The following is a 19,778-nucleotide window of genomic DNA, read 5'->3' on the forward strand; positions in this document are numbered from 1 at the left end:
GCCTCCAATTGTCAGTCTCTTTTCTAAGGCCTCGACTTAAGAATGGCTGGAAAGCTGCCACATGCCATATACTCCTTCCTCTCTGTTCCAGTTTGTTAAAGCACTTTTCACATGGCCCAATAAAGGTAATCCTGCCTGCCAGTCCTTTATCAGGTCTAGACCTGGGATTGGGGGAGAAGGAGGACATGGTTCAGGTTCTTTGTTATCAAATGGATGATGAATAGTGAAAACAGGAAGCCATGGGTTCCTGAGGAGTCAAAGGAGAACCAATTTAAGGATGGAATGAAAAGAAAGTGCCTTTGGAAGGGGTGGGCACGGGGCCATTGCTTGCCATTTTGTAGGCTGTGTATTGCACAGTTCCCAGGAAATCCACTCTTAAAGGAGTATCCACTAACTCTGTATCTACTATCTTTGTATCCACTAACTCTCCCAGTCACTGTTAATGGAGAGTCAAGGGACCCTTTTTCTAAATTGTACAGTCTTGGTATGGGCCAACATTAGTATCATGCTGCTGCAAAACTGTGGTTAGGGCTCAAAACCAAGAACGGGAGACATTCTTGGGGTAGAGAGAGAATGTGGCAATATCCAGGAAAAGGAAAGGGTTACCTTCTCCTTATAAAAATTAGTGAGGATTTATAGTGCTAGGATGGCCTGAATTTTAGAGTAAAGGGACAGCACTTAGGTCTAGGAGAGTCCTGCCAATAACAACAAAAGAACGATGAGAGTTGTAGGTATAGTGCAGTGGTAGAGCATTTGCCCAGCATACAGAAGAAGACCCAGGATTCCATCTCCAGCACGGGGGGTGGGAGGGATTGATATGTAGTTGGTAAGGGCACATGATTAGAAAGGTTCTTAAATTGTTGTCATTGCATAGGGAATCTCAGACACTCGAAATGGTGGTGGGGGAATGGAGTGAGAGAGACTTCCAGTACCATATTCCAACCCTTTAAAAAAAAGCTTTTATTATATCAAATATATTTTAAGAGTAACTATCCAATATTTCAGATATTTCCAAAAATTGAGGGGGCAAAGAAAGGGAAATGAAGATACTAGGAAATTCATTAAACACTGTGTAATGTTCTATGCCAGAGATTATAAACTGGATGCTCAGGTCAAATTTGATCTTGTGGTCATGGTTTGCTTTGCTGATGTAGTATTATTTTAAAAATTGACATTGGTTGTTAGTGTTTAAGAAGAAGAAATGTCAAGATGTACTTGGGATCGAAGCCTCCTTTTTTGAAACTAGAAAATGCTCTGCACTGAGTTTGCTGCATTCCTTATAGAAATGGAGTAGTACCTTTTTGTCTGTGGTTTTACTTTCTGAGATTTCAATTACCCACAGTCAACTGAGCTCTTAAAATGTTAAAAATTCCAAAAGTTAATAATTCATTTAAGAATGTGCAATGTTCTGAGTAGTGTGAGGAAATCTTGCACCATCCTTTTCTATCCTGTTTAGGATGTGAATCATGCCTTTGTCCAATGTATCCACGTAGTATATGCTGTCTGCCTATTAGTCACATAGTAGCTCCCTCCTTCATCAGATCAATGCTCACTGTATGGCGGCAGTCGTGCTCAAGCAATCTTTATCTTACTTAATAATGGCTCCAAAGTGCAAGAATAGTGATGCTGAAAATTCGAATTTGCTAAAGAGAAGCCATAAAGTACTTCCTTTAAGTGAAAAGAATAAAGTACCACAAAATATTTTTGGAGAGAGAGAAAGAGAGAGTTCATTCACATAATTTTATCATAATATATTTATATAATTATTCTATTCTAATATTATTATTGTTGTTAATCTCTTACTTGCCTAATTTATAAGTTAAATTTTATCACAGGTATGTATATATAATATGGGAAAAAATAGTACATATATGATTTGGTACTAATCTTGATTTGGGGCATCCACTGGGGGTCTTGGAACACATTCCCCCTTGGATAAGGGGGAATACTGTAGCCAGTGGTTCTGAATAAAGTCAGCATTGTGTAGATGGTGCCTCTACTCCTCAGTACACCACAGTTCCCAGTACTCACCTGGCCTGACGCCTTTGTGGTACCTACCTGGTTTCTGTAGGGATTTGAGTCTACTACTCTAGCTAGATTTGGAACAGGTACTATTTTCCCCGAAAAGGGCCTAGTGTTTTGCTGGTAAAGTATGGACATCATAAGTATTTATTGAAGAATGAATGAATAAGAACCATTCCTGCCTAAGTTTCACCAAAGTCTGAGGTCCATGATCACCCTCAGGCTAGAGTAAGTTAGGACCAGTGGTTTGATCATTTGCCAGTACCTCTACTTACAGCCAGGGGACTGGAAAACCATCTAAGCCAGTTGTTGTGACTCCATCTCCAGGGATGCAGCTTTTGTAGTCATTCCTGATGAATTTGCAAACCTGGTCATGCTCTTTATTTTTATTAAAATCTTTATTTTCCCATTGCCCACAGCCTGGTATTTCATGCTTAACTGAAGCAATTTCTGGGCCTACGACTCTGCTTATGTTTCTTTGTAAAGCTGCTTTAGATGCTTTGTTCAAGAAAAGATGACTTTTTCCTGGTGACCTGATTTCGTTTATCAGCTTTTTCAACAATTTTGTGATTTCAGTTATTTCCTCAGGAAACTGCTTTTGATTCCAAATGAAACACTTAAGTGTTTTATCTGCAAGTAACACATGAAGTGTCCCAAATGCACTGACTTTATTTATGAGTCATTTAAGAGACAGGCTGATTAAAGGAAGGTGGAGAGAGAAAGTGAGAAACAGTTAGCAAGAAAGGAACAATTGTTTTGTGGCCTCATCAAAAAGAATAGGGTGGGGATCTTGAGGGAATAATTTAATCTTAAATGAATAACCTAATCTTGAATTCCACTGGCTTTGTGCAGTAAAGTCAAATGTAAAACTCTTCTAAATTAAAAGAAAATCATGCATTCAAACCACATTTTGGGGGAGAGACCTCTGTAATTCTGGTTTAATATTTTTCTGCCATTTTGCTTTGTCCAGTTGTGAATCTGCTTCTTTTGTGGAAACTGGAACAGTCAAGAAATCTTAGTGTTCTGCAGGTTGACTGGTGTTTTGTAAGTAAGTCAGAAAGGATTTTAAAGCCCTCTCAGAAGTATACAGTATATTAAAGAAATAGTACTAAAATTTTAGTTGTCTCATTACCAGGATCTTTCATGTCCCTGATACTACCAATAATGTTTTAAGGTAACTTATAATAACTACTCCCCCAAGACAATTCATGAAGCAAGAAGCATTTCCTGCTCTTACCCTAGTATGTGTTTTCTGAGCCCCTTTCCAATGCCCAACACTTAAGGGAGAGGCAACATCCCCATTCTGGAACATCTATTAAGTGTGTCTGACATACCCTACCTTGCCAAACAAGAAGCAGAGGGTAGTGGCTGGAAGGAGCAATCTAAATACCTTGGAGATAAAGTGGTACAAGAGAATATGAATAAATTCATATGAGGAAATAGTCCCTAATTAAAGAGCCAGTCACTGGGGGAGATAAAATTTACATAGCTCATATATTCAGTTTTCTCATTCATTTATTCATTGATTCATAAAGCACTTATTAATTTATATTTGGAAAAATATAGCATGAAAAAACATGACTAGGGAAGAAAAGAGTACTCAATATGTAAAAGCACTCAGTATTTGTTAATTATGTTTATTACAAAATAAAATAGTATTGCAAAGAGCACTTATGAATTAATAAGAAAGGAAAAACTGATAGAAAATTAAGTAAAGATTATGAACAGGCAATTTTATAGAGGAGACATCCTAATTTCAATTAACATGTAAAAATATGCTCATCCTCCCTAGAAGTCAGGGGAAAACACTATTTAAACAATGAGATACTGTGTTTCACACATCAGGTTGGCAGAACTAAAAAGGGCTTGTGAGGATTGAAAGAAATAGTTGCCATAACTTTGGAAAAGGAAATCTGGTCGACATATTAAAAATAAAATCACATATATTCTCTTTGGGCATGTGGTTCCTTTTGACTAGAACTCAGAGGGACCCTGCAGTTCAATGGGAAAGGTATATGACTACATAAAGTCTCTGTCTGCTTGCTGCATGATGGAAGAGGCAAAGCAGAAGTAGAGAAAGAAATTCTTTGCAATAAACCAGCAGATCAGAGGATGGCCAGGATTCTTGTCCTAAACAGCCTGCTTACCAAGAAGCCAGTTTAGGGGTAGTTTTATAGGAGATAGGTATGAGAAACTGGTGGGGGCCTTCTCAGGTGGAGGTTTTTGGCCAAATGACACATATTTGGTCCTAATTGCCTAGTCTGGAGTTACATTAAAGTTCTGCAACTCTCAAGAACAAAGGTCATTATCTCATTGGGCTATTCTTATCACTGAGTGGTTTGCTCATATTACACAATTGACAGGCTAGAAGGGTCCCCTTGCTAATCACCAAGCTCACAGTAATGAAAGAAAATATACTTTACCTGATTGTTGTGAAAGACAAGGTCAGCTCAGTGTTTGGCTTCAGGTACACAAGGCAAGAATGGTGTATATGCTGGGGAGCTTTTATGTGCAAGGGAAACCTGGCAGTGTTTTGCTCATGGAGTGGAGCAATCAGAATTAGGTGATAAAGATCAGATTTAGTGTTTGAGAAGGATGCTCTGACTGCAGTGCAGAGAGAGTGGTGGATAGTCACAGGACTAGAGGCAGGAAGATGAGGTCACTGGTTGTGAAGAGAAGTCCAGACACAAGGAGATGAGGGTATGTCATTGGGGCAGCAGACCTGAGAGAGAGGTACTATTAAAACACTTGGGGGCTCTCTGCTCCTCCCGGTTTGACAGACAGTTGTATCTTCTCCTCTCGTGCAGTGCCAGCCACGTTCCTAAGACACGATGGTGAAGGTTGGAGTGAATGGATTTGGTTGTATTGAGTGCCTGGTCACCGGGGCTACTTTCAACTCTGGCAAAGTAGATATTGTTGCCATCAACGACCCCTTCATTGACCTCAGCTACAGGATTACACATTCCAGTATGATTCTACCCATGATAAATTCAATGGCACAGCTAAGGCTGAGAATGGGAAGCTTGTTATCAATGGAAAGTCCATCTTGGGACTGGGAATGTGGCTTAGTGGTAGATCTCTTGCCTGGCGTGTATGAGGCACTGGGCTTGATTCTCTGCACCACATATAAATAAATAAATTAAATAAAGGTCCATCATCAATAATAACAACAACAACAAAGGGAAGTCCATCTCTATCTTCCAGGAGCAAGATCCTGACAACATCAAATAGGTTGATGCTGGTGGTGAATATGTTGTGGAGTCCACTGATGTCTTCACTACCATGGAGAAAGTCAGGCTCATTTGAAGGACAATGCCAAAAGGATCATCATCTCTGCTGATGTCCCCATGTTTGTGACGGCCATGAACCATGGCCAGCAATGCCTCCTGTACCACCAACTGCCTAGCCCCCCTGGCCAAGGTCTTCCAAGACAACTCTGGCATTGTGGAAAGACTCATGACCACAGTCCACACCATCACTGCTACTCAGAAGACTGTGGATGGCCCCTCTGTGAAACTGTGGCCTGATGGCCGTGGGGTTGCCCAGAATATCATCCCTGCATCCACTGGAGCTGCCAAAGCTGTGGGCAGGGTCATCCCTGAACTGAATGGGAAGCTCATTGGCATGGCTTTCTGTGTGCCCACCCCCAAAGTGTCAGTTGTGAATCTGTCCTGTCGCCTGGAGAAAGCTGCCAAATATGATGATATCAAGAGGGTGGTGAAGCAGGCATCAGAAGCCCTCTCAAGGGCATCCTGAGCTACAGGGAGGACCTGGTCATCTCTGTGACTTTAACAGTGATACCCACTCTTCCACCTTCGATCTCCTGGTTCTGGCATTGCCCTCAACGACCACTTTGTCAAGCCATTTCCTGGTATGACAATGAATTTGGCTACAGAAACAGGGTGGTAGACCTTACGGTTCACATAGCCACTAAGGAGTAAGAGCCCCTGGACTACCTGCCCCAGCAAGAACACAGAGGAAGAGAGAGGCCCTCAGCTGCTGGGGAATCCCTGCCCCTAAATCAGTCCCTCAACACATTGAGCAGCTCCTCTCCTCCCAATTTCTACCCCAGATCCCCTGAAGAAGGGGAGGGGCTAGGGAGCCCTACTGTCACATACCATCAATAAAGTTCTCTGCACCCCTCCCCCCGCTTAAAAAGATACTCAGGAGGGCAGGTTAACAGGGCACCTAAGTGAATACTCAAGATTGGGATGCTATAGTGCCAATGTCTTCAGAACAGGTATGATTCCAAACTTCTCAAAACTGGAGAAGTCCAGGAAACAAGGCCACCTACATCAAATTTTGAAATAGTTAAAATTCACATTATGTTCTTCCTTGTACCTTTTTATTCACTAAATACCAAGGTGCTCACACTCTTCTGGATTTATCAGAAAGCCCCAGCAAATCACCTCCCACCAGCAGTGCTACAGCCTTATAAAGTTTCATCCTTCCCAGGCGTAAACTGTGAGCCACTGGAGGGCAGGGATTGTCCTGTTCATTACTGTTTAGTCTCAACCTCCAGCCTGTGTCTGTAACATATAGCTGCTCAATAAATATTTGCTTATTTTAAACTTCCATCTCGTTGTTAAGATAATTAGCTAGATGGCACCAATATATACAAGGTGCATCTTTCCTGGAGTCAATTGTTAACTCAAAGGAATGTATTAGTGATGGAGAAACCTCTGGGAGATGAAGAGCTTTTAGAAAACTGTCTTCTAGGCCATCAAATCATACAATGCATGAAGTCATCTAACCAAACTCTATTAATCTGATTGACAAAACCAAACCAAACCAAACAACAAAAAGTCCTGAGTGCTATGTTTGGTTATGAGAATCTGATGAAATAAATAAAACTCTATATAAAACATTTAGAAAAGTATAAAGTAAATCAGACACTAAAATTCTGTGACAATCCTACTCCTATTCTACAAAAAAAAAAAAAAAAAAAAAAAGGCCTTGTATGGAGCACAGAACCTATATGCATTAGAGGGCTTTGATTTAATGATATTAATTAATGGTACCCAAAACACATGAAGTTGACATTACAGCTTTGCATTAAGAGTTCTTTAACCCAGTCCACAATCTCAGTCTTTTATACTGTAGTGGTTCCGGGTTTTCCACCACCCATCTCATTTTGCTGATTGTCACTTCTCCTCACCCTTTGCATGTTTCCAGGCCCACCAGAGTCAGCAATGTCCTCCTTTGCAATGTGCACTGTGTGTGTGTGTGTGTGTGTGTGTGTGTGTGTGTGTGTGGTGTGTGTGTGTGTTGATAATAAAGGACTTTTTTCCTTTTAAGAACTAGAAACAAGCTCCTGGTGGGCAAAGGCCTGGCCTTCTCTTTACTATGTCCTCTACAAAGTTCTGTATTTTGTGCATAGTAGGATCTCAGTGAATGTCTATTGATTTCAATTAGAATAAAATCATAAAAAAAGGAAAGACGCTCAGAGTCTTCTGACTGGGATAGAAAGAAGCTGTGTCTAGAGATGGAAAGCAGATTCTGAAAATCACAAATTTATTACTGGTCCCCAGGAAGTCCAGGCTGTTGCCTGCGAGGCATTCTGCTCTTTCAGCCCTCATTTATATCATGTGCTCAGAAACAAGCAATTCTTTGCTGATCAATAACTATAACAATCTTAGAAGGGCAGCAATTTTTTACTATTTGTCAAATGCTTTGTATATTTTAATTCTCCTTCTCATAACCACCTAGAAAGAGAAATTATTCTTGTTTGATCATTGAGATAAGACCAGAGAGTCAGCAGACTTGCCCAAGGTCACTGGGCTAATAAGAGATGGAGTCTTAAGGTCTCCGAACCTGCATCACACAGCCTCTGCTTGCTCACTTCCTCCCACCCTGCCACCTTGTGTGGATCTGTGTAGCAGGCACTTCCTTACCTCCCCTACTGCAAATGTAAGGAAGTCTAAGTGAGCCATTTATAGTAAAGTGCAGTAAGTGTTCTGATAAAGCTTAGTAGATAGGGCTACAGAAAACCAAGGGAGAGATATTAAGTCAGACTGGGCTCCAGAGTAGGCCAGTCTTCTCAGAGAAAGGGATCCATGAATATAGCTTTGAAAATAGTAGGAGTGTTATAGGTAGAGAAAAGGAGAAACAATTGTTTGGGGAGTTGAACTGCTAAAGCACTTGGGTTTAAATCCTGGTTTATCTATGCAGTAGCTGAGTGGTCATAGTTACTTAACCTCTTTGAGCTTCGACTTACTCATCTTAAAATGAGTAATGATGTGTATTATTCAGGTCTCTGATGAAAAGCAGATGGGATAATGTGGAGAAAGCCTCAAGCACGTTGCCTGGTGTGAAGAAGGTGTTAGTAAACGGCAGGCAGTGGTGGTAGATGGTGGCTGCCGGGTGGTTTTTATCATCACAATAGAAAGTGGAGGTGTGGGTAGAGCCCCTGGAACAGGCAAGACTAGTGAGAGGGGCACTAAGTAAACTGAGGCAAGAAGAACCAAAAAGCCTGAATTCAGGTAACCGCTGTGGGGAAGGAGAGGAGAAGATTTGGGAGAGATTTCAAAGGTTGCAGATGAAGTAGAATCTGGTGGTTGGTTAGATTTGGATAGATTATGAATTTAAAGAGGAATAGTGGGGGGCTTTCCTTCAGGTTTCTGGCTCAGGCGCCATTGCTGGAGTGGGGAGGAACGAAGAACAGATGTTGGCACACCTGCTGTTTAGAGTCTGATAACTGTCCTGGGTTCCTGTGGAGTCAGGAGAAACTTAAACTCTGTCACTTGGAGTTGACATAATGACTATTGGGGGGGCTCAGTATGACCAAAGGGATGGGGAGGAAAATGATCAGCATATTTTTAACCCTAACTTCATGAGCTCATTAATATTCGTGGTCCTGATAAATGCTGGAACAGTGATCTCCAATTACTTAGGATGACATTTTTGGTACTGGGGACTGAATCCAGGGGCACTTAACCACTAAGCCACATCCCCAACCCTTTCACAATTTACTTAGAGATAGTGTCTCCCTAAGTTGCTTAAGACCTTGCTAAGTTGCTGAGGCTGGTTTTGAACTTGCATTTCTACTGTCTCAGCCTCCTGAGCTATTGGGATTACAGGCATGCACCACCATGTGTGGCTTCATTTCCTTACTTTTTACACATTTTTTATCTCAGGAAGATTTTAAAGAATAGAAACAATTCCAGGGAAACCAATAGTTTTTGTTTTATGGGACCTGTGCATATTTGGTATTTTAAGTATTTTTAATATTTTAAGGAAATTAAGCCTATTAGAATAAATAAGTGGTCAGTTCTCAATACAGATTTGTAATTAAATAATTAATTTAAACTTGTGACTATAAATCAGAAAATATAAAATATCTTATTAGGTTTAAAAACAGAATTAAAAATAAATATGCTTAGATGCTTAACATCTGTATAAATGTTTTCTTAAGGTTTTTAAAATAATATTTTAAACTGAAAAATAAATTGCATATATTTATCATGTAATCCGAAGATTTTGGGTGTCCCTTTAGATAATTAAAATATTTGAGAAGGAAGTTAAATGCATAAATGAAGTTTAAAATGTTTAAAGTTATTTTATTAACTAAGACTATTAATTTAATACATTAATTGAAGCTTTCTTAAAATCATTTGTTGAGCTCAGTGCAGTGGTGTTCACTTGTCATCCCAATGACTCAAGAGGCTGAGGCAGGAGGATCACAGGTTTGGGGACAACCTCAGCAAGACCCTGTTTCAAAAAAAAAAAAAAAAGACTGGAGATGTAACTCAGTGGTAAAGTACCCTTGGATTCAATCCTCAATACCAAAAAAAAAAAAGTAATTGTTAAAATTTGTTAATTTAGCAATGAGCATATGATATGTAAGTGAACAAAAAGTTCAAGACCTGAAGTTTTCATTTTAACTTTACCATATAACTTTTTTAAAATAAAGAAAAGCTGCTGAATAATTTCTATTCCCAAAAAGAACTCAAAGGCATTAAAAAATCACTTTGATATGAGTTATGTACAAATTTAAAAGAATACTTTGTTTCCTAAATAATATATATACTTTAATAATGTATTCTCGAATAAACATATCATATCTTGCATGTTATATATAATAACAATACATTCTCAATGTTCACGTGTGTGTACATATGTGTGTGTATTCCATTTTCCTTGCTTAGGAGAAGCGACTACAGGCAAACACTGCACGCTAAGGGTTAGATAGGCTGTCTGAAAGCTGTTTGCTTGGCTTTGATATTCAGTAACCCATGTAGAGAACAAAGGGATTTTGCTCCACAAAACCTAATTGCCTGCTGAATAAATAAATAAATAAATAGATGAAGTACTGCACGCATTAAAGGAAGGTAAATATTGACCCTGACACCATATGTTTGCAGGATTCCAGCTGAAGTGAGCTGGCAGGTTCATCAGTCAGGGGGCTGCTAGCCCCGAAAGCCTGAGCCACCACCATACAGGCACACATTCTGGGGAGAGACCAAAATGTCATTAAGGCCCTCCTGCTTGTGCCTCCCCTCAAGCTCCCTCCCCACCAAAGTCTTCCACCAAAGGCAGCTTATAAAATAAAAACTCCCAAAAGGGAAGAAGAGGTTGAATATTGATAGTCCAGCAAAAGATGCTTCTTCGGGAGCCTTTGTTAACTCAGACTGAGGAGGATATGGATATCTTTATTTTATTTCACCTTTCATTAAGAAAGGAGAAATGAAGCTGGGCACAGGGGCACATGCCTGTAATCCCAAAAACTTGCGAGACTGAGGCAGGAGGATCCCAAGGTCAAAGCCAGACTCAGTAATTTAGCGAGACCCTGTCTATAAATGAATGAATGAATGAATGAATGAATGAATGAATGAATGAATGAATGAATGAATGACTATCAGGTCAGACCAGAGTGTAAAGGCTTGCTGCATGCCCTAGTTGGGGAAAACACCTACTCTCAACACCTGGGGAAGTCCCTTCACTTCTCTGAGCCCAGGTTTACTTATCCTTACAGTGAGGGTGACAATACTGACCCTGTCTTTGTCACAGATTTCAGAAGCTCAAGTGAGGTTTATTGTAGAATACAGGCCTGGAGAAAAGGGCTGTGGATATAATAAAGTAACTATAACGACTTCTGAATAGCATCAAGTTACTCTGGAATATTCCCTCACTTCTCCTTTGTTTTCTGTCCTGCCCTGTTTTGCAAGCCCAGAGCAGTCCAAGGAAGAGATTCCTTCTTTCCTCCTTGTTCAAGAACCCAGTGCAGCATCTAAAGCACCTTGGAAACATATTACCTTGGTTTTCATTACTTTTTAAATTTCTTAAAAAGAGACTAATTCAAGAAGATTAAGGAAGACTTGTGTAATCTTTCTAGAAGTTTGCAATACCAGAGTTTTCATTTTATTATTATTAGTAGTAGTATTTCCATTGTTTTATTTGATAGTTGCAATGATCTCAGATTTGTTCAATAAGTGCTCACTTCTGCAGTTGTTTTTGATAAACAGACCTAAAATAACATCTAAAAATATCTTTTAGTTACTGATTCGTATGGATGTAAAAGTAACACAAATCTACAAAAGACTTCCATAAGAAAAGCAGACACAAGACGTTAAATGTATCACCTATAATATTACCATATACATTACATTAAAACATAATTTATTGAAGTGAAATTCACAAAACATAAAGTTAACCCTGTTAAAGCGAACAATTCAATGGCATGTAGCACATTCCCAATGTTATGCAATCACCACCTCCATCTAATTTCAAAATACTTCCATTACTTCAAAGTATCCTTACCCATCAAGCATTTTCTCATTCCTCTCCATTTCCTGCTTTGTTCCCACAACTTCAGTTCTGGCAGTTACCAATATGTACGTTCTGTCTCTTTGGATTTATTTTCTTGGGGTATTTCATATGAATGAAATCATATGACATGTGACATTTTATATTGACTTCCTTTATGTAGCAATATTTTGGAGATTATTTCATGTTATAATATGTAGCAATACTTCATTTTTTGGTGGCCAAATCATTCTCTATTGTATGTATAGTCACAATTGGTTTATCCATTCATCCTTTCATGAGCATGTGAGTTATTTCTATAAGATCATATGGTATACTCTATGTTTAAATTTTTGAGGAGTCATTAATTATTTCCCATAGCAGCTGAATGATTTTTAAATTCCCACCAAGGGTAGGAAGATTCCAATTTAATTGACTCTCATCAACATATAGTGTCCTTTTTTGTCTCTCAAAACAGTTTTTGACTTACAATCTATTTGTTCTGCTATTAGGATAACCACTCTCTTTTGGTTACCTTTTGCATGGAATATAGTGTTTTAGTCACCTTTTTTGCTTCTATGACTTACGAACTGAACCAGAACAACTATAGAGGAGGAAAAGTTTATTTGAGGGCTTACAGTTTCTGAGATCTTAGTCCATCGAAGGCTGGCTCCATCCTTGGAGCTCAAGTGAGACAGAACATTATGACAGAATAGGTTGGCAGAGGGAAGCAGCTCACATGATGATCAGAAAGCAGAGAAAGGGACTCCACTCTTCAGATACAAAATATACACCCCATGGCCACACCCCCAATGAATCACTTCCTCTAGCCACACCCCACCTGCCTCCCGTTACCACTTAGTTAATCCCATGAGAGATTAATTCACTGGTTAGGTTACTGGCTATAACCCAATCATTTCTCCTCCAAACCTTGCATTGTCTCACAGGTGAGTTTTCGGGGTACACCATATTGAAACTATGACAATGGTTTTCCATCCTTTCTTGTGTCTTTGGATCTAACATGAGTCTCTTATAGATAGAATATAGCTGGATCATGCTTTTCATTCATTCTGTCAACCTCTGCCTTTTGAGGGCAGTTTAGTCCATTTATATTTAAGTAATTCCTAAAGCGAAGGACTTATTGCTACCATGTTTTTCTTTTGTTTGTATGTCTTATACCTTTTTGACCCTCAGTTCCTCCCATTAGTGCCTGATTTCATGTTAATATTTTTATATTGTTCTACTTTGATAACATTCTCATTATAGTTGCGTATATTTCAGACATCCCTCAGTTACCTTGGTGATTATAATTAACATCCTAAATTTATAACAATTTAGTTGGGATTAATAACAACAGCTTCCATAACATATAAAAGCTCTGCTCCTACACAGCTCTGTTCTAGCCTTTATGTTATCATCATAGTTACATTTTTATACACTTTGTACCTGTTAACAGAGTTAAAATTATTTTTAATGCATATGTCTTTAAAATCACATAGGGAATAAAAAGTGGAACATAAACCAGAAATACAGTAATACTTTTTCTATATTTGCTCACACAATTACATTGACTGGAGATCTTTATTTCTCCATTAAGCATCAATTTACTGCCGAGTGTCCTTTCATTTCAAACAGGACTCCCTTTTGCATTTCTTGTAGGTCAGATATACAAGTACTAAACTTCATCAGTTTTGGTTTATCTGGTAATATCCTAATTTCTCCATTTTTGAAAGATAGTTTTGCCTGATACAGAATTCTTCTTTGACAGTTTATTTTCTTTCAGCACTTACGTGTGTCGTTCCCCTACCTCCATGGTTTCTGATGAAGTCAGCTTTTAATCTGATTGAAGATCACTTGCCTAAAGGACTCACTTCTTTCTTGATGCCTTCAAGATTCTCCCTTTTTCTTTTGACAGTTAAATGATAATGTGTTTTAGTGTGGAAGTTTATCATAGTTTATCAAGTTCACTGAATTTGTTGGATGTGAAAATTCATGTCTTTCATCAAATTTGGGAAGTTTTTGGTCATTACTTTTCTTTTTCCAGATAAAATGTTATAGGTTTATTTAAAACTTGTTCTCACCTTGAGTATGTAATGCAAACTCTACAAAATATTCATATTGTTTTACTTTGTAGCTTATAAATATGTAAAATAGAAGTTTGCTTAAATTTATGGTATATACATATTAAAGTGAGGTGCTATATAGAAAAAAACATTAGTTTTGCTTACATGATATTTGGTAATAAACCATTGTACAAATTATTGCATATCTGAAACCACAGTGCATAACAGCTATCTGCATAAAATTGTTAAAGAAGTAAATTAGGTATATTTACCTAACTTAGGTCATAAATGCAGATTGGGAAACAAAAATAGATTTTCCTTGACAAAGTATGCAACAGTTTGAGAACTTTGGCTTCCTCATTTGGTATCTTTAGAACCAAGATCACCAAGCAACATCTCGCAGGTGATCAAACACATTTTCTGTACCTGAATTTCTTCCTCTTCTTCTAACATCCTAATAATGCTCTTAGAAGACCTTTATACTTATATAGCATCAAAACAAAATTCAAGGGAGAGGGAGGGGAAGAATAGAAGTTCAGTAGTTAGACAAAGGGGAATGAAGGGAAGGGAGGGCGATCAGGAAAAGGTGACAGTGACAATTTTCCTGGGTAACTATGTGAATACACCACAGTGAATCTCATCATCATGTACATCCACAAGAATGGGGTCTTTATTAAAATAAGATAGAGTTCATGCTTGTACAATTATATCAAAATGGATTCTATTGTCATGTATAACTAAAAAGAACCAATAAAAAAAAAATTCAAGGGAATTCTAATCTTCCCTCCCTGCCCACAACTCTGAAATCTAATTTATATCCTGATATCCACAACTTGTAATCACCCCCTTGGATGTTTTCTAAGTCCATGTTCAAGCTGTATTTAGAACTGAAATGATTAGTGAGTCACAAATCCCACCTATTTGCTTTTTCTCTTTGGATTCCTCCTTTCTTCTGCTTATCTATTCACAAGCTGACTTGTAAGGAACCTGAATATTATTGTAGTGCTGTGCTCCTCCCAGTGGGAAGACTGTGTGAAAGGTAAAGAAATACGGAATTCTCTTCTGGTGGGGTGGGTCATAGCCACTGTTTGGGATTTAAAAGTGCCTTTTCATGTGTATGGTGAAGTTTCCAACCTGGAGAAGTTCGCCTTTACTTTTTCAAGTGCAGTTTCTGTCCATTTCCTTCTTTTCTCTTGCTGAAACCTTTACACTGTTTATATTGATCCATTTGGTTTATATTGGTCCATTTGATGGTATCTGAGAAGTTCTTAGATTTTGTTTGCTTTTCTTTATTTACTTTCTGCCCCCCCAGACTTGATAATGTCCATTGTCCTCTGAGTCTCCCGATTCTTACTTCTGCTTGATCAAATCTTCTGTTGGACCCCTTCAGTCAATTTTTCATTTCCTATGGTTACTTTGCTTTTCGGCTCAAGAATTTCCATGTGGTTCCTTTTTAAAATCCCTGTCTTTACTGATAGGCTTGTTTTGTTCATACATCATTTTTCTCCTTCTAGTTTCTTTTAGTTCTTTGCCAATGTTATCCTTCTGCATTTTGAACATATTTAAGACAATTGATTTAAAGTTTTTGCTTTGTAAACCAAATGTCTAGGTTTCCTTGGGGACAGTTTATATCAGTCCCCCCCTCCCCCATCCCCGCTTTCAATAGGCTGTATTTTTCCGTTCTTTTTTTTTTTTTTTTTTAACTTTAAACTTGTGATCCTCTTGCTTCAGCTTCCTGAGTAGCTGGGATTACAGGTGTACAACACCATACCCCAATACATATCCTGTTTCTTTGTAAGTTTTTTGTTGAAAAAAAAATTTTAAGTGAACTTTTGTTAAAAACTGGACATTTTACTATTATAATGTAGTAATTCTGAAAATTGGATTCTTTCCTTTCCCCCAGAGTGCTGTTCTTTATTGTAGAAGGCTTCAGTCATTTCTTTGGTGACTTTTTCAAGCTATTTTTTGCAAAGACTGAATTTCTTGCCATGTGTCATCACTGAAATATCTGTTCCTTTGCTTGTATGCAGCTAGAATCTTGACAGGGATGTCTTCAAATGCCAGGAGCTAAAAAGAAAATAAACAAAATAAAAGCTACTTCTCCCTTCCGAGCATGCATCCTGTTCTGGTATGCATGTGGTTTCCTAAATTTCTCACTATACATGAGGGGTTTTTATTTTATTTTTTTTAATTTTTTTAATTGTAGATGGACGTGATACCTTTATTTATTTATTTTTTAATGTGGTGCTGAGGATTGAACTCAATTCCTCACATGTGCTAGGCAAGTGCTCTACCACTGAACCACAACCTCAGCTCCCCCATGAGGTTTTTAAAATTCCCTAATTTCCCAAAGAGACTTCCAGTTTTTCCTCCCAGATTTTAGGCTGTCTATTGTATGTCTGAACTACAACCTTTTGTTTTAAGTGTCTGTAGGTTTTTCTATTCACCTTATAATGTTTTTAAGCAATGTCTGTTGTTTTTATGTCCTGAATATGTTCTGAGGTAGGTGGAATAGGGACAAATGCCTTGTATTAGTCCTCAGGAAGCCCAGATAGGTTGGAACAGTCAAACACTATAATTTATGATAAGCTTTGCCCTGTTTTCTCTGGGCTCTATCTTTAAGATAAGAGCATGGGCTGCCATCTTTAAGACCCACCTGAACATCCCTTCCTATTTTCATGTTTTCCTCCATACTTCCTCTATCCCCTTAATTGTCAAACATTTTGTGAATGCATAGTATGTGTGAGAGCCTGTGCTTAGAATCAGGACAATACTACTACTACTACTACTACTACTAATAATAATAATAAGAAGAAGAAGAAGAAGAAGAAGAAGAAATGTTCCTGGACTCACCTGCCTGCAGACAAGTAAGGTAAAAGTTTAGGGTGAGTAAATCAGGTGATGTGATGATGGTGCCAGCAGGATACTACGCCCTTTAGGAATAGGAACTGGGTAACAAATAAATTGAACCATTAAGTGACAGAGCCAGAGTTTTCTGCTGAAACCAAGTTTAATGACATTTCCTCAGAATTTTTGATGTTTTTCTATATCCGTCTACATAAGAAGCAGATTTTTGTAAACCTATCCCCAAGATCACCCACTATATATGGCAGAGCCCTATAAACCTGATGAAAAAATATTCATGGAATACAAATACATTATTGGTCATGAAAAGCAGGATTAAATATTCAATGACAAATGCTTTACATAAAAATCATGTAATATATTTCAAAGCCAAAGAAAAATTTTTGTAACCTCTTTACTATTTTGAATTAGCCTTTAATTATTATTTATAATATAGAATTGACTCCTCATACAAGCAGTGTAGCAAGTATCTTATTGTCACACAGTGTAAGAGGTGTTGTTCTGACTTAACATGTATTGAAGTTTATTCAAATGGGATTTTTATTTAAAAAAAGAAAAATTATTTTTTGCTTTTGAAGAATCAAATAAAAATATAACAACCAATAAATATAAAGAAACCAATAAAAAGAAGTGATTAGTTGAAATATTAAGCTGATTTGCCAGAATCTCAGTCTGTTGGCCCCATTGAGTTTTGGCTAAAGTCCATATGTTTTAAGATGCTTTAGTTTGAAAATTAATGTAAACATTATGTTTCATTCTATTGTTTTTGTTATATGTTTGTGTGGTTTAAGAGCATAAATATTAAATGATTAGTTACTTGGAATACTGGATGAGAAAAACTCATTTAGAATTCAAGTTTCTGGCACCCACTACAAATAATCTCTGTAACTTTCTCTTTTTCTTCTATAAAAATAGAAAGAATATCCCCAAAGTAAAATAATAATTATTATTTAGAAATATTCTGATTATAAAATTATTCATAACTTATAAAACTGAAGATCCAATCAAGAATAGATTCTTTAAGGGCTGGGGATGTGGTGGGACACTTGCCAATCATAACAGATTCTTTAAAATGTGAGGGAAAAGACAAACCAATAAAATGAAAAACCTAAGGTATTTTTGAAAATTAAGTTTATTCTGATATTTTTCCAATAACCTTTGGATCCAACATATGATCAAATCAAATGGCTATAAATCTGGGTAGATAAAAACACAATTTATAAAATTAACTTTATGATATTAAGACAGTGTGATATTACTTAATGCTAAAAAGAAATGAGTTAGTAAGCTGTGAAAAGACATGGAAGAAACTTAAATGCTTACAACTCAATGAAAGAAGTCAGACTGAAAAGGCTGCATACTATGATTCTAACTGTAGGACATTCTGGAAAAGCCCAAACTATGGAAGTAATAAAAAGTTAAGCAGTTTCCAGGAGTTAGGGGGAAGTGAGGGATGAACAGGCAGTGCACAGAGAATTTGCAGGCAAGGAAACTACTCTGTATGGTTCTATAATTACATGTAAATGTCATCATACATTTGTACAAACCCATGGAATGTACGACACTAAGAGTGAACCCTAATTCCTTCAAGTCCAGGATTTCTGCTTGATTTTTTTTCAGAATCTCTCTTTATTGATCTTTCACTTCCTGTATTTTCTCTTTGATTAAGCGTGAACCCTAATTCAAACTATGAACTTTGGATGATAATGATTTGCCAGTGTAGATTCATCAGTGGCAACAAATGTCCCACATTGGTGAGGGATATTGACAGCAGGAGAGGCTGTACCCATATGGGGGCAGGAGTATATAAGAAGTTTCTGTGCCTTCTGTGCAATTTTGCTGTGAACTTGAAATGTTCTGAAAAATAATATTATGGTTTGGATGTGAGGTGTCCCCCAAAATCTCATGTGTGAGACAATGTAAGAAGGTTCAGAGCAGAAATGATTGAGTTTTGAGAGTCTTAACCTAATCAGTGAATTAAATCCTGATGCGATTACCTGGGTGGTAACTGGAGGCAGGTAGGGTATGGCTACAGGAGGTGGGAATTGGGGCGTGGCTTTTGGATATATATATATATATATATATATATATATATATATATATATATATATTTGTATCTGGCAATGGAGTCTCTCTCTGCTTCCTGATCACTGTGATGTGAGCTGCTTCCCTCTGTCACTGTCTTCTGCCTTGATGTTTAGCCTCACCTCAAGCCCCGAGGAATGGAGCCAGCTGTCTATGGATTGGACCTCTGAAACTATAAACCCTCAAATAAACTCTTCCTCCTCTATAATTGTGCTGGTCAGATTCTTTTAGTCACAGCAGTGAAAAAGTTGACTAAAACAAATAAGTTCTATTACAAACACCATACCTATAACAAGCATATTAAATTTAATGAATGCACTTATATTATTTATAAATGCACAATAATAATTTTGAATATATAAAATTAACATTAATTTTAATTTGATTAAATTAAGCTATTAAATGTATTAGAATTTTTAAAGTGAAAGGTATTAGTACACTATATAATAATAGTAAATATTACTATAAATATTAAATGAAGTAGTTACCTAGCTGAAAGATCCCATACCCCATAAATCGTGCCATAAGCAATATCAGTGATTCTGTAAGGTTTGTGGTGGCTAGAAAAATAGCCAACTCCAATACAAATATGCAGATCTAAAATTTAGTGCAGTTATGAAGGGCAATGAGCACTTTTCTTTATTCTACCCTCCTCTCTCTGCATTAAGTCAAAAAAAGGACCTTCTTCTTGAACACTAGGTTTCACAAGCATAATCATTCCATGCCATGTACTGCCTAGTCATGTCAATGACACACTAACGGAGAAATGCAGGGAAGTGGTTGGAAACTGCAGTTTCCATGTTGTTGCATAATGGCAGATTACCCAGGGAGAGTAGATGGTTAGGCCGCACCACTTTGCTGCCCATAGCCTTTGTCCATCCTTGAAGACAGTCTGGCTCTGATTATCTTTGTGTAAAACATGGAAAGCCCAGAGAGATAGTTTTTACTTAGAACACTTGCCCAAATTCCCTATAAAATATGTCCAGTCATACAATCAAA

The 19,778-nt window shown here is 37.6% G+C and overlaps 1 pseudogene across 1 annotated transcript; it reads left to right on the forward strand.

Moving 5' to 3' along the window:
* Positions 1–4,853: 4,853 nt before the first annotated feature.
* LOC306663062 (glyceraldehyde-3-phosphate dehydrogenase-like) lies at positions 4,854–6,027 on the forward strand (annotated as a pseudogene). Its single transcript has 2 exons — positions 4,854–5,090; positions 5,204–6,027. The product of its transcript is annotated as a glyceraldehyde-3-phosphate dehydrogenase-like (transcript).
* The last annotated feature ends 13,751 nt before the right edge of the window (positions 6,028–19,778 follow it).

Source organism: Sciurus vulgaris, assembly GCF_902686455.1.
Source record: "Sciurus vulgaris genome assembly, chromosome: 6".
NCBI classification, from domain to species: Eukaryota; Metazoa; Chordata; class Mammalia; order Rodentia; family Sciuridae; genus Sciurus; species Sciurus vulgaris.